Here is a 14,588-nt window from a genome sequence, read left to right on the forward strand (position 1 = left end):
CAACCTTTCCTGTTCAATGAAATAATGAAGCCATTAAGCAGTGGTGTACAGAAGTCCCATCCAGTGGCTGAAGCCTGGTAGAAAACAAGGAAGTAGGCTGGTGTAGATTGAGCACTCAGTCCTTAACCACATTCACTAAAGGGGAAGAGGGGACAAACTTTAAATTTAACTCGTCCTGTAGCAATGTAATGAGATTGTGACAATCTTCCAACGAGTATTTGGGATCTTAATTTAATCACATGTTAAAGTTTGCAGGTGTCAAATTGACTTTCTCCTAAAGCCACTCAACATTTATTTCCTGTAGCCTTTGGAAAGGACAGAGATGAAACATAGAGCCAAACTTCACTGATGGTGCTAGGCATTTGTGAAAGCTCAGGGCGATAGAAACATTTTATTTTATATTTTTATTACAAAGTAAATGCAATATATTTAGATGAGCAAGTTTAGATAAATTCTTAGTGATATGTGCTTAAAGGAAATTTACCTCTGGATTTAATAAAATTCTCACCACAAAGAGGTATAGAAATTAATTCAAGGGATGTAATGAAAAACCTGGAAAACATTTCCTCCACATTTCCCCTCCCGTCATTTCTCTTCTCCCCTTCCTCGATAACCCTTCCCTGCATTCACTGTAGAAAGAAAAGAGCAGGTGAACACACACTTGCTCTTTTAAACTGAGTCAGAGGGAGGGTTTTAGGGATATCTCACGACTGCAACACTAACCAGCTCTTTGCCATCCCCTCATATCATCCCCTAACTTTTCAGTATCTTGCAAATTGGACAGTGTTTTTAATTTGGTAACAATCAAAATAAAAATCTACAAGAAGTGTACTTTTCTTTTTTAATTCATTTATATTTTTTCTTGCTGCTTTGCCTAAAGACCAAAAAGAGCTTTTGCTTCTCTCTGGCCCCACCGGGACTATGAAGTTGATTTGGGGTGTGCACTTATCCCATAGTGCACCATAAATCTCCACTAGATGTCAGTGTGTCACTAAATGAAACTGGTTCAGCATGCTTTCCAGGTCTGTTCTTGAAACATATTGGAAAGGTGAACTCATTTATAATTTTTAATCAGAATGACACAGAGAACTTTTAGTATATAGGTTAGTAATAAGTTATATTTGTCCTAATATAGAAAATGAATTCTTTTATTTAAAAAATCCAATAGCTTTTATCTGAGGGGTTTCTTCCCTTGTATTCTGGTTTTGCCATCATATCCTCAAAAGAGATAGAATGCAAATATTTGTTTCACATTTCCCAGTAGAGTAAGCTGAACAGCACGAGGACAGAATGATTGGCCCAAGATCACATAGTGGACATCTCATGGACCCAGGCTGGTGTTTCTGTGATCACACAATCTGCTTTACCTAAATTGTGCTTCTTAGGTGTAGAAGTGTATTTAACTGCAGATTTCCTTGTCTGCTGGTTGTATTCACTACATTGCTCTAAAATGAGTTCAAAAAGAGTGGAATAATAATCGTTGTGGTTATTGGTTAGGTTAGTATGGGGATATCAGAGATGTAATTTTAAGATTGTAGCAAGATTGTACAAAGACAATATGCTAAACAACTGAGACAACAGCTATGTTTTACATATCCTGTGTTAGGATGAACTCAGATTAATATGAGCCTCATCTTAATTAAGGTACTCAAGTGGAGAAGGAAAGAAAGGCAGTTGTAATTTGGTCATCAAGTTTTAAGCTCTTGGGTATTTGGGGATTATCAGGCATAGTGTAGGTTTTACACTGTATAATTTCCTTAAAGAGGAGTCTACTTATAATCCTGTATATTAGTTTTTAAATAGTGATTGTCCCCAAATTGTGTAAATACGCAGGTTATAGCTATGTAAAAATTATGTTTGTGGATAAAGATTTAAAGAATCCACAGAGAAGATGTTAGGGTTGTGGATTTGTGGGTAAATTTAATATTTCCCTTTATGTGGTAATATTGTTTTTATAATAAATAAAAATAGAGAAAAAACGATTTATCCTTTATTGTTCATCTTGTAAAGATTTGCCATGATCTCAGTTTCAGAAAGCCTTGTTTCATATCGATGAGGTACATTGTAAACGAAATTCAAGAAGATTTGGTTTGGTTTGTTTACTTCAAATGTGTCCGTTAAATTAGAAATCAAGCTTAAACTGGCAGAAGTACAGGGTCATATTTTCAAACTTAACTATGAATTTTAATTGAAAATAAATGATTGTCCAAATCCCAGCAGGCTGTTTGCTGTAGTATTTAGTGCACTGTCAATGTTAACTAAATATCGATGAAAAAGTGTTTAATAAATGTAGCTCTCCTCAGTCTGTGTTTTCATTTTAAAAGGTGCAAGATTAAAAGAGTTACAATAAAGTTAGATTTTCAAAATTAAAAATCATAATAGCTGTTGATCTTACATGCTTGGACCTGTGTTTTTTGTGTTTTTTTGTTTGTTTTAAAGATTTTATTTATTTGACAGAGAGAGACACAGCAAGAGAGGGAACACAAAGCAGGGGGAGTGGGAGAGGGAGAAGCAGGCCTCCCGCGGAGCGGGGAGCCCAATGCAGGGCTCGATCCCAGGACCCTGGGATCATGACCTGAGCCGAAGGCAGACGCTCAACGACTGAGCCACCCAGGCGCCCCCGGACCTATGTTTTGATTCAGAACTTGTATATATCAAATCATGCATGGATTTCAGATTGAGATATAAAGTAACTTGACATACGTGAAAGAAAACTTGTACTTTTATGATATATCTCATTTCAAGTAATAACAGTAGCCACCACTGAATTATTTATAAAAACTTCATGGACAGTAATAAAACACAAATGATCAGTAATTATCAGTTGGAGAAGTTGGGCATGTGTATCAGAATCACCTAGAAAATTTAAACTGTATGTATTTCCCTGCCACCAGCCCCATCCTATAACCGTGACATTTGGAAACCTGGATTTCCAGATTTGGCAATGGGGTAGGTGGATGGAGGAAGCAAGAGTGTGCAATTCCAGGACTTCTCAGGGCGCTGCAAAGTACTGATGCATGTAGTATACGCATTGACTGGGGCAAAAATCTCCCCACCCCAGGTGTACGCTCAGTTTAAGTTAATTCTTGGGCCCTGGGAACCGCTAGAATGTTACTAGCCTAAAACACCATGAATATGGGGCTCACGGTGGTTGGTCTGGAGTTAGGAGATGAAGTATATCTAGGTGATAGGTTAGTAGAGGTGATTGGATACCCATTTGGGGGTGAATTCTTTGTTTAATATAAAGGAAAGGAATCCAAGGAAGACCAAGACGAGCTCAGCCTACCTCCAGTCTGATCTGTGGCAAATGAAAACTACAACTTCCACAGAACCTTTATTTTCTCTACCAGTCTCTCACTGTGCCTAGAATCCCACCATTAGAGATTTATTCTTTGGCTTAACGTATAATTGTCTCCAGAAATCTTTTTTTTTTTTTTTTTTTACTACTGATACGACAGGAATCAGTAGCACATTGAGTTTATCAGTAACTATACACTAAAGCTCATTAGCTCAGAAGAATCACCCCCCATTCCCATCCACACTGGCTAAGTAAGTTGTTGGGTTAAATGGAGATTTTGACAGGAGAGAATGAAACAAGCCCAGAGCGCTCTATCTACTGCTTAAGAGCCTGCAGGGCTGACTGTAAGCTCCAGGAGAATGGAGGAGATGGATTGTCCACTAAAACACAGATTCTGATTCTGTAGGGCGGGGGCGGGAGATTCTGCGTTTCTAACACGCTCCCAGATGATGTCCATGCTGCCGGGGTGGAGGAACTTAAACTCCTTCACCCGTTTGTCTGTAGCGAGCCCTGTAACCCGGCTCGCAGCGGTCCATTAGACCCGAAGTTCTCGCACTTGAGCGAGACCAAGAGTCACGTGGGGAGGTGGCTGGGCCCTCCCACCGAGCCTCTGAGGGAGGACCACGAATTAGCCTCCCCAACTTCCGCTGCGCAGAACAGACTTGGAGTAGCCGTGCCCGAGACAGCGCGCTCACAAGCCGTGTCTGCGACTCTGGCGGAGCACCTGGCAGCCCCACCATGTGCTGACCCTCCGAGGTGTGGGCGCTTCCTGACGTGCTGCCGACGTGAGCCCAGCATTCTTATTTTTGCCAAAAAATCCCAGGTAGGAGATCTCGTTCAAACTCTCACGATGGTTTTTTTGTTTGTAAGCTTAGCCATACCCGGTGAGATCCCGGTTTTGTATTAATGCCTTGCATACTAAGTTACAGGAGGATAAAACATAGAATTTCCGTAGGCACAGGACCTCAAAATTATGTATGTCACAGTTGCCTGGCCACGGTGGGTCGAATTGCTTAAAATCCACAACTTGCCTAAGGATATTCAGCGGGAGTGAGGAATGATACTGTTTTAAATATTTCAGGCTTTCCTTGGCAAAGTCTCTTCAAAACTTCGATAGAAATATTTTAAGAATTCAACGTTTTGGGGCGCCTGGGTGGCTCAGTCATAAGGCGTCTGCCTTTGGCTCAGGTCATGATCCCGGGGTCCTGGGATCGAGCCCCGCATCGGGCTCCCTGCTCAGCGGGAAGCCTGCTTCTCCCTCTCCCTCTGCCTGCCGCTCCCCCTGCTTGTGCTCTCTCTCTCTCTGTCAAATAAATTAAATCTTAAAAAAAAAAAAAAAAATCCAACGTTTTCAAAGTATTGGTAAAAAAAAAAAAAAAATCCGTAGGCAATTGGGAGAAACTGCTGAAAGTTCCTATCGCCTTAGAACAATGCTTATTCTATTCTTAAGTTAAAGGATAAAGATGAGGCTAAATATAAAAGTATTATAACTTAAAATAAGTTACCTGGAAAGGAATTTCAGTCTTAATCATTACTGCAACTGCTTAAAACACAAAACTGTTACTCAAATTTTTATTTTCCAACTAGCCATCCCCTTTCCATTTTAATCAGCTCTTTTCTTCAGTATCTTTGAATGTGCCATCACCATCATTACGAGAAATACGGTTACAGTTCCTTAAACTTTACATAGCAGTATTTGATAATAATTGCTTCAGCTTAAGGGTTATCAAAATTTAATTGTTTCAAAGATTAAATATGGTAAATATAATGTTCAAAAATACATTTTAAAATGTGTTAAGGGAAATTTACTCCTTTCATTAGTTCATTGCCATTCTCTTTGAACTACAGTGCTGCGATTTGTGAAATCTCTCTCAGTGGGCATGAATTTAAGAACATTAGCTTTCCTCCTTGGCAATTTGTGAGACAGCTGATAAATAATAAAGTGTCCCATGCCACAGCTGGGTATTACAATAGGAAATAGCTAAGAAACCCTGGTTTCATAACAACTATGTATGAAGCTATAATAATAAGATTCATCAAATATTACTTGTTAACAAGAGGCTGGCCTACTGAGCAGTGCTAATCAGAACAAATCCAGATCACATTTCTTTTCCTTCCTTACTTACAGAAACCTATAGGTCATCGACTGTAGTGGATGAATTTCTTAAATAACTTTCAGTGCTCATCGTTCAGTTACTTACATACTGTTCTATTCCTATAAAAGATTTTCACATGGGAAACCCTCTCCACCACACCAACCCACTTAGGCCAGTTTTCTTTGTTTTATTCTCTCCTATAACCAGGCTCTTTCCTTAGTAGAAATCACTTCAGTCCGTAATTAGGATATTTTCTCATTATATCTATTTGGCTGTAGATCTTTGCCACCTGAGCATCTGAAGCACATGAGCACGAGGACTGTGCCTTCTGACTCCTCACTGCAGGCCTGGGGCCTAGCAGGGTGATAGTAGCTTGAGAAATACTTACCAGTTATTAGCTCTTCCAGATGCCTCTCCACTCCCACATAACAGATACTATTTCCCGAGGTGCTAGGCATCAGCGGCCAGTCAAAATGTGTGTTAATGGTTATTTTGTTCCTTGGTCCCTCCAAGTTCTCTCTAGTTAAAAAAGGAGAGGTGATTGCTTGGGAAGTCTCCCAACAGACTTCCTTCTGTTAAAATGTGGCTACTTCGGCCATCTCTGACCTCCCAGCGCCAGCTCGAGGACCCACCGGCAGTGGCTGTGGCCGCTGCCCCCCAGCTCCGGCCCCTGTGCCCAGGGTGCTGGCCCTTTGCATAAAGGCTGCGTCCTCCACGAAGGTGGGAGCTCTCAAGGCGTGCAGAGCCAGCCGTCTCCTGCATATCATGGAGCCCTACTTGTCCATTTCCATTCCCGGTGAACTCAGCAGCCCCCGGGCACTGGGGACTGTTGAAAATCTCGTTTGTCTCATCCTAGATGATAAATAGGCTCCTTGGAAACAGACTTGTCATTTTTCTCCATTCAATGTCTAACCTGGTGACTGTCACATTTTTGTGCCTTTAATAAGTCCTTGTGGATGAAACATAATTGAGGGGGTATATTTTCTACTTCAGTGCTAGGAACTTGAGGCTTTGGCTTTGTTCCTTCTGGTAAAATTGAACCCCCCCAACCCCACCCCCGAACCCATCATCAGAGGGGCTGGCTAATGAGGCACACACACTGTTTCTGATGCTTCTGAAGCTGTTTGAGGAGTTCTTACCATTCTCAACCCAACCCAGCCTGAGCGTTTTCCTCTTCCTCTTCCAGGGAGGTGTGTGCTCATCAGCCAGGCTGTGTCCTCCCTACCTATGTCCCAAATCCTCTGCCCGGCCAGCCACGTGTCTTTCACTCCCTAGCATTGTTTCCTGTGGGAAAGGGGGTGGGGATTTTTGACTACAGAGGCGCTCATTCATATCTTAAAATGTGACATTAAGGAAATAGAAGCACACGTTTTGCATCAAATTTATTTCTACATTTAGTGTTGTTGCTCTTTGGTAAGGGGTTGTAGATATAAAGTAAGTGTCCTAAGAGCTTTATGAGTTGAAAATAAAAAGATGTTAACCAGGTCTCACATTCATACTATCCTGGGCCATTTGCTCAGATTTAATTTCTTTTTTGTTCTTAGAACAACTTTGTTTTAGACCTTAGAAACATTGTTGGCTCTTCTACACCCTCATTTTCATCAAGACAGCACCTTCCCTTTCTCTATTCCTCTGGTATCTTTTTCACAGTATAATTCACTTATCTGAACTAATTACATCCTTAGTTTTATGCTCAGGAGAAAGAATGAGTTGATAGTTACCTCAAAGCTTTTAACAATATTTTGTCTCATTTTTCTACTTTGAGAAATAGACAAATGTAATTAGTTAAAAGAAATTTCAGTATTACATAGTAAGACTGGCCATATAGTGTGGCAGTGAACAACATGGGCTCTCTACCTCATGCTAGCTGTTTAACCTTGTGTAAATTACTTAACCTCTCTGTGGTTTAGGTATTTCATCTGTAAAATGTATATAACAGTAGTACTTATTTCATAAGGATTGAATGAGCTAAGGAGTGTAAAGAGTGTAACATAACTCTGCATTCACCTGGCACATAGTAGGTGCTCCATCAATGTCCATTATGGTTTTTGGATGTACAAAATATCAAACAGCTTCTGAGCATCTTTGTTCCTTTGAAAAGGAACCCTATTTCCCGGACATTCTGACTAGCCTTGCTCTTTCTCTAGCTCTAATCTCGTGATTAAGTGTACCTACTTCACCCTCTTACAGGGGGCTCATTTCTTTAGTTTGCATAAGCATTTCCAACCATAAATGAATTTTTTAAAATGCTACTGAAGAATAATAAAGCAGTAGGTAACTTGTGTCCTGGAAAAGCCTCCTTATAATGATATTGCAGAAGCATCAGTGCTTCGACCCGAGTCCCGGAACGCGTTCTTATAGTAACCTCACGAAGCTATCTTTTATTTGCCAAGTGTTTGAATAAATCTCTCAATCATTACTAAGTCCTCAGTGTGTTTAACCCAGTTGAGGACTGCTATTCTGGACCACACATGATGGACGAGTCTCTGGGGCTCACACATGCTGCTTTTCTTTCTCTGTTGGCCACTGCTGGGTGTATAACTGTTCTTAATCATGGACATTCGAGCCTCAAAACTTGGTTCCCAGAACAGGCAGCAGCAAGACCGAGGCAACAAAATTCTTCTTTTTTTTTACCCCCCGATCATCACTTTATATTTTGTGTAATTGTACTCTTTAATACCTAGATCTATCATCTATATATCGATTTCTGAGCATCACTTATTTAAAAGTATTTATGGATTTATTGGTTTCCTAGCAATAATTCTTGGCGTTTAGCTTTGAGAAACTGTTTGGAGAAACCCAGGTAGGGTGGATAGAGTAGCTATGCTTCAAGATAAATCATTTGAAATGCTTTTCATTCTTAAATACATAATTCAGGTATTGGAAAGAAATTGTTTTTCTCTGGAAATGTCTCTTGATTTCTTGTTGTCTGGACCGCTCCATTTCTAATTAGCATAGGTGATCTTTATATCTTAATTCCTTTTGTTAACACACACTCAAGGGAAATGCCCTTTACTCAAATCGAAACAGTGGCGTTGTTTTATCTGACCTAAGAAATCTGTGCAAGGGGAGATTAGTGCTCATGCCCTTCCTAAGAGGTGAGCAGCCCGGGGTAAGCTGGTAGTAGGTGTTGTTTTGCAGGCAGCCCTAGGAGCCTCGGGGACAGAGGCAGGTGCTGGTGCCAGACATTAAGGATGACAACCATCTTCGGTACTCCGCCAGAGCTTGTGTTAAAAGGTCACTCTATAACCCCTCCAGAAGGGTCCAGATGAGGAAGGAGCTCCATCATAGGGAGAAATCCATGTATAGAGTGTCACAGTTTGTTTGTTTGTTTAAGATTTTATTTATTTATTTGTTAGAGCACGAGCAGGAGAAGTAGCAGGCAGAGGGAGAGGGAGAAGCAGGCTCCCTGCTGAGCAAGGAGCCCCATGCAGGACTCGATCCCAGGACTCTGGGATCATGACCTGAGCCGAAGGCAGACACTTAACTGACTGAGCCACCCAGGCACCCAGGTGTCACAGTTTTGACTGTAGCACTGTGTGGCACTCAGCTGCCTTGTGACCCTTGGGAAGCCTGTGCAGCACTGAATGATCAAAGGCTTTGTGACATTCTGAGAGTGTGAGACACCCCTTTCCTACAGAGGAAATAGAAGGGGAAGAACATTCTAGATAAAGGAGGCATCAAGTATAAAGGCCTGATAGAGGTGGCAGTCGGTGAGGTTTTCAGGAGCAGAGCTGAGAGAGTTGGTGACTAATTAGATAAGAAACATGTGGAAGGGGGTGGATTTTTTAAAATGACCCTGAACCTGCTAGTTTGGAAGACTTACTACATAGTCATACTGTCAATCAAGAAAGGAAATGCTACGAAGACAGGGAGTGAGAGAAGGTGAGAGCTCAGTACTTCTGTGCCTTGTCATCTCCGTATGAGATTTCTCTGATTCCTTAAAAAACTGCAGGGCAAGAGATTTTATTGAGAAGAATTTGCTCAAGGTGGCAGAACTAAAGTGGCAGAATCAGGGTTCAAACTCGGCCCTATAAATGTTAGCCAGTGGCCTTTTGTTACACCATAATGAATAGGAACATAGGCGACCCTATCTTAGGAAGGATGCTTCTTTTGCTGCTAGTACTGAGCCCCAAACCTAAAAATGATCCTATGTACCGAAATGCCAGGAACCCAGTCACACTTTCTCAATTTGCATCAAATGCTAACTATTTAATTGAAGAGAAACTTACCCACACAATCGAATCACTATAAATACAGCACTGACGTCCTTCCTTACCTTGTGCAACATGCTGTCTCCGACCTGATGAACTGCCTCAGAGCCCAGATTGGCTCAGGTCCAGAATGATAATGGGCTGGAGGGGGGAAACCCAGCAACCTTATTTCCATTTCTCATTACAGAGAGCATAGGACCTATGTTATCCAAGATCCAAAGCCGTGTTTCTTAAGGTGTGGTCCCACAATTCATCTGTCCTGATAGCTGATTCTATGGGTGCTTAGGCCCCACTCCAAATGTACTGTAACAGAAATTACTGACAAGTGGTCCATGAATCTGCATTTTAATAATATCCAATATGATTTTCATGTACCCTAAAGCTTAAAACCACTGGTCCAGGAGTCTGTAGATAGGTCATTGTTGGAATATAGTGTCATTGACAGTGAGGGCATTCCTCCTAGGGTAAAAGCAAGAACATGCCTTGAGAGATGTTTTTCCATGACCATCTATCGTTCATTTTCTTTTAAGATTTTATTTATTTATTTGAGAGTGAGAGCGCACAAGGGTGGGGGATGAGGCAGAGGGAGAGGGAGAAGCAGACTCCCCCACTGAGCAGGGAGCCCAACTTGGCACCCCATCCCAGGACCCTGAGATCATGACCTGAGCCAAAGGCAGACGCTCAACCGACTGAGCCACCCAGGCGCCCCTCATTCATTTTCTTATAGACATTCTGAGATAGATAAGAGCACAAAAAGTCCTCATTTTTATTTGCTTATGATCATTGCTGCAGTCAAGATACCTATGCTATAGCAACAGTGTGTAAAAAGATGCCTTGGGGCGCCTGGGTGGCTCAGTCAGCTAAGCATCTGCCTGGGATCAAGCCCCAGGTCTGGCTCCCTACTCAGCAGGGCGCCTGCTTCTCTCTCTCTCTCCCCCTGCCTCTCCACCCTGCTGTGCCCCCTTTTCTCATTCTCTTTCTCTAATAAATAAATAAAATCTTAAAAAAAAAAGATGTCTCTTGCTGGTTAAAAGGTTATGTTCTTTAGTGAGATGGGTATATCATACTGTGTTGAATTTTCATGGCATTGTTCTTTAATTTCTGTAGCTGTAATCTGCAGTGCTTTTTGTTGGAGTTAGCCAAGAATATTTTCCCCCAACTAATGCACTATTACAGTTCTGTGCAGTGCTACCCCAGTACGATGCTCAGTCAGTGAAAGTGGAAGCAAAAATATGTCCTGAGGGAGCACAGCATGCCACCATCACTCTGATTTCTCGAACAGTGTCATAAGGCACCAAAAATGGCCAAGAATAAACAAAGCAAACTGTTTCTGGGAACAGCTTTGTGGCTCCAGAATTCCATTATTTCTGTATTTACAGAGTGATCAATAAAACAGTTTGATTGATGCACCTATCCATGTTATTAAAGGTGTGAGATGTTGATTGAAGACCCTCAGCCAAAAACATGTTGTGCCCAGAAAACTATACTTCGTACTAATAGTGAGTCCTTTTCAAGAGATCCTCCGCTGAGCATCTGATCAATATGCATAGTAGATCCACTCTACTCACCAGGGGAGCCCAAGTCCTACCTTCCCCAAATAACACATTTTGTTCTTTGTGATTACGATGGTTAATGTGGGAATATTAGCCAAAGCGCTGTGACATGGAATTGGTATAAAATCTCAAAGAAATGAGAACCTGATTTTATATTTTATGAATAGTTTCTGCTTAAAACATACAGCTGAAAATTTGAAAAACTTGGACAACTTGGCATTTGTCTCTACAACATTAAACAATTATAGGTTACCCTGTTATGGGTTATTTAAGGTATATGCATATGAAAAGATATCATCAAATGAATGACACACACAGAAGTACTGAAGACAGTAAAGTGACGTGGGGGTGGGGAGAATGGCTCTGCTGGAATATCCAGAAGGCTGAAGGGAAGAAGGGGTTATTGAGCTGAAACTTGCATAAAAATTAAATGAGGAGCAGAAGATGGGAGAAGACAGTGGTAATACCTCTAACAATAAAAAAAGTGCATCTGGTAGGTGATGCACTGAGAAGTAGTTGTAGGAGAACAGTTGCATTGAAAAGGAGTGAGAAATAAGTCTGGAAAAGTGAATTCTTTTTTTTTTTTTTTAATTTATTTAGAGAGAGAAAGAGAGAGAGCACATGAGTGGCGGGGAGGACAGAGGGAGAGGGAGTGAGGGAATCTTAAGCAGGCTCCACACGCAGCACAGAGCCCGATGCAGGGCTTGATCTCATGACCCTGACTGAGATCATGACCTGAACCGAAATCAAGAGTCAGACGCTTAGCCTACTGAGCCACCCAGGTGCCCCTGGAAAAGTGAATTCTTGAAAACTTGTAGGTTCTGTGAGACTTATGGGGCACATCCAATACCTTCTGTCCCGGGGTCTTCAAAATATTTGCTCCTGAGAATTAAAGTACCAGTGTACAGATGAGAGCCCCTCTCAACATCCATGAGCTTACGTACCTCACACAAAGATTGAGTGGGGACATGGTGCAGATGGGGACTTGCGGTACTGCTGTCTCCAGCCTGCTGTGAAGGTGCACACGTGGGTTGTGTCTTTTTACAGTATCAACTTTATTCAATCACAAGGCAAGAGTAACATAATTGTAAAGCAGGTTCAGGATTTCAAACTCAGTGACATTTCACTACACTTATTTATGTATTTAGTAAGTAAGTAAGTAATCTGTACACCCACCGTGGGGTCAAGCTCACAACCCCGAGATCAAGAGTCACGCTCTTCCACCTGGGCCAGCCAGGCGCCCCTCCCTATACATCTAAATTGGCTTCCTGTCCATCACACAAAGCAAAGGTCAAATACAAAGTCACATAACAAGATGAGCAAGGGACAGGAAGTTAACAAACCAAATGTGAGGTGGGTCCAGAGTGCACAGTGGAAATGAGGCCTCGGTTCTGTCCTTCTGTCTGGAACAGCTCCCGGCACTTACTGCTCCTTCTGTTCAAGCCATGGAGGATCTGTTCTGTGCAGAGATCACTCGGGCAGAGCCTTCGGCAGCAGTTGCCTTTCTGATGTGGTCAGAAGGGAAAGGATCCACGTCTGAAAATTCTGACAGTTTGCTGCAAAAGTTCTCCCTCTTTAAAAGAGCTTAATCAGTCTTGGGCCTGTGCAGGCCTCTTGTGGTTCTGCAGGTTATCAGTTCTGGGCGTCTTCAGCCTGGGCTGGTTTTGGAGATATCTGGTCTTAGCTGCAACGCCCTTGGCAGCTTGCACCACTGCCTGACATGAGTGACTCCATCTTGCTGTCCACAACAGCAGAGCAAATCCCCTAACGTTGCACAGTCCTATCAGGCATTCCCTCTCTGGCCACTGTACCACCCGAGGGCTTTGCTGCTTCCTCTTACCTCCTCCCAGGTTTTTCCCATCTTGCTGGCTTCCCCTTCCTCCTTCACTCTGACCTTTACTCATTCCACCCAAAGGGGAAAAAACCCAAGAAATCTCTCCCGTCACCCTACACAGAGCAGCTTCCCCATCCTCACGTCGTGTTCCCTGCTCACACCGTGCTCTGCGCCAAGGTGGGGAGGAACACACAAGCACGACTTTTGCCTGAAAAAAGACAATTTCTCCCAAGGAGAAATTCTGATGCCAGATATTAAAGTCCTACGAAAAGATTAACCTCATTCTACCTACAATGCCAAACGAGGAATAGAACAAAACATATTTTCTCCTGTTCCTCTTCACCTGCTCCTGTACCTCAAGCTCTCTGCCTCCACTAACTTGGACGTTCTTCCTACTTTCTTTTTCTAGACGGCGGTCATTTTATTTTGGGTTATCAGGGTCCTCTCTATCTCTGTCTCCCTCCTTCCTTCCTTCCCTCTCTCCCCTTCCTCTCTATCTCTGTCTCCCTCCTTTTTTCCCTCTCTCCTCTTCCCTTTTCCTCTCTCCTTTCTCTCTCTGGCGCTGAGAAGAGAGCTATGAAACTCTCCCCTGCCAGGAAGAGTCACTTAAGACTTGGTGTCCTTTAGGGCGCCTGGGTGGCTCAGATGGTTAAGCATCTGCCTTCGGCTCAGGTCATGATCCCAGGGTCCTGGGATCGAGTCCCGCATCGGGCTCTCTGCTCTTTGGGAGCCTGCTTCTCCCTCTTCCTCTCTCTCTCTCTGTCTCTCATGAATAAATAAATAAAATCTTAAAAAAAAAAAAAAAAAGACTTGGTGTCCTTTAAAGGGCTCCCTGGAAGCAACTAATATTCATTACTTGTTAATGACTTCTTGCCCAACATGATGTGGGTTTTATATTCACATGCATCCTCTTATTTAATCATCTCTATAATCATGCAACAGAGGTATAATTATCCCCATTTGTATATATGTGAGAACACAAGATGGAACCCAAATGGAAAAATGGTTCTAAGACAGTGCAGCAAATTCAAGACAAAATAAGGATTTGAAACCTACTCTGTCTCCAGGGATTTGAAAGTAAGTTCATTTGATTCCTAACGACTTTCTACTATTTCAGCTTCTCTTCCAGTTTTTCCTCGGTCTTTGGCTTGAGTGAAAGAAGAATTGCAGCTGTGTGAATGTGAGCATAACCACTAGCATGTCATCTCTGAAATTACTATTAAAATTTAAATCCTTGAACGAACATGCCTCATGTTAATGATCCTTTTTATGCATTTCTCTGTACTGAAATCACACAAAGCACTTAACCAGTTTATCTTTGCTTTTCCATTTTCTAAGACTTTTTTAGAGCATATCTTCTATTACTCAGTTCAGACTCATTCCTCTCAGCTTTCACATCCATTCTCAATATATCCTTAAAACACTATGGTATTAGGTCCTCCAGAGAAACAGAACCAATAGGATGTAGGGAAACACATAGATCAAAAAGGAGAAAGGTTTATTTTAAGGAATCAGCTCACATGATGTTAGGGAGCCTGAGAAAGGCAAAATCTGCAAAGGAGGTAGGCAGGCTGGAGGCCCATGGAGGAAGTG

The 14,588-nt window shown here is 42.1% G+C and overlaps 1 pseudogene; it reads left to right on the forward strand.

The window, feature by feature from the left end:
- The first annotated feature begins 3,889 nt into the window (after positions 1 to 3,889).
- The window catches only part of LOC123839058 (replication protein A 14 kDa subunit-like), a 106,884-nt pseudogene continuing 96,185 nt past the window's right edge, over positions 3,890 to 14,588 (forward strand).

The sequence above is a fragment of the Mirounga angustirostris genome, unplaced genomic scaffold (genome assembly GCF_029215605.1).
Source record: "Mirounga angustirostris isolate CCGP_5_RB_7025 unplaced genomic scaffold, mMirAng1.0.hap1 SCAF_3, whole genome shotgun sequence".
NCBI classification, from domain to species: Eukaryota; Metazoa; Chordata; class Mammalia; order Carnivora; family Phocidae; genus Mirounga; species Mirounga angustirostris.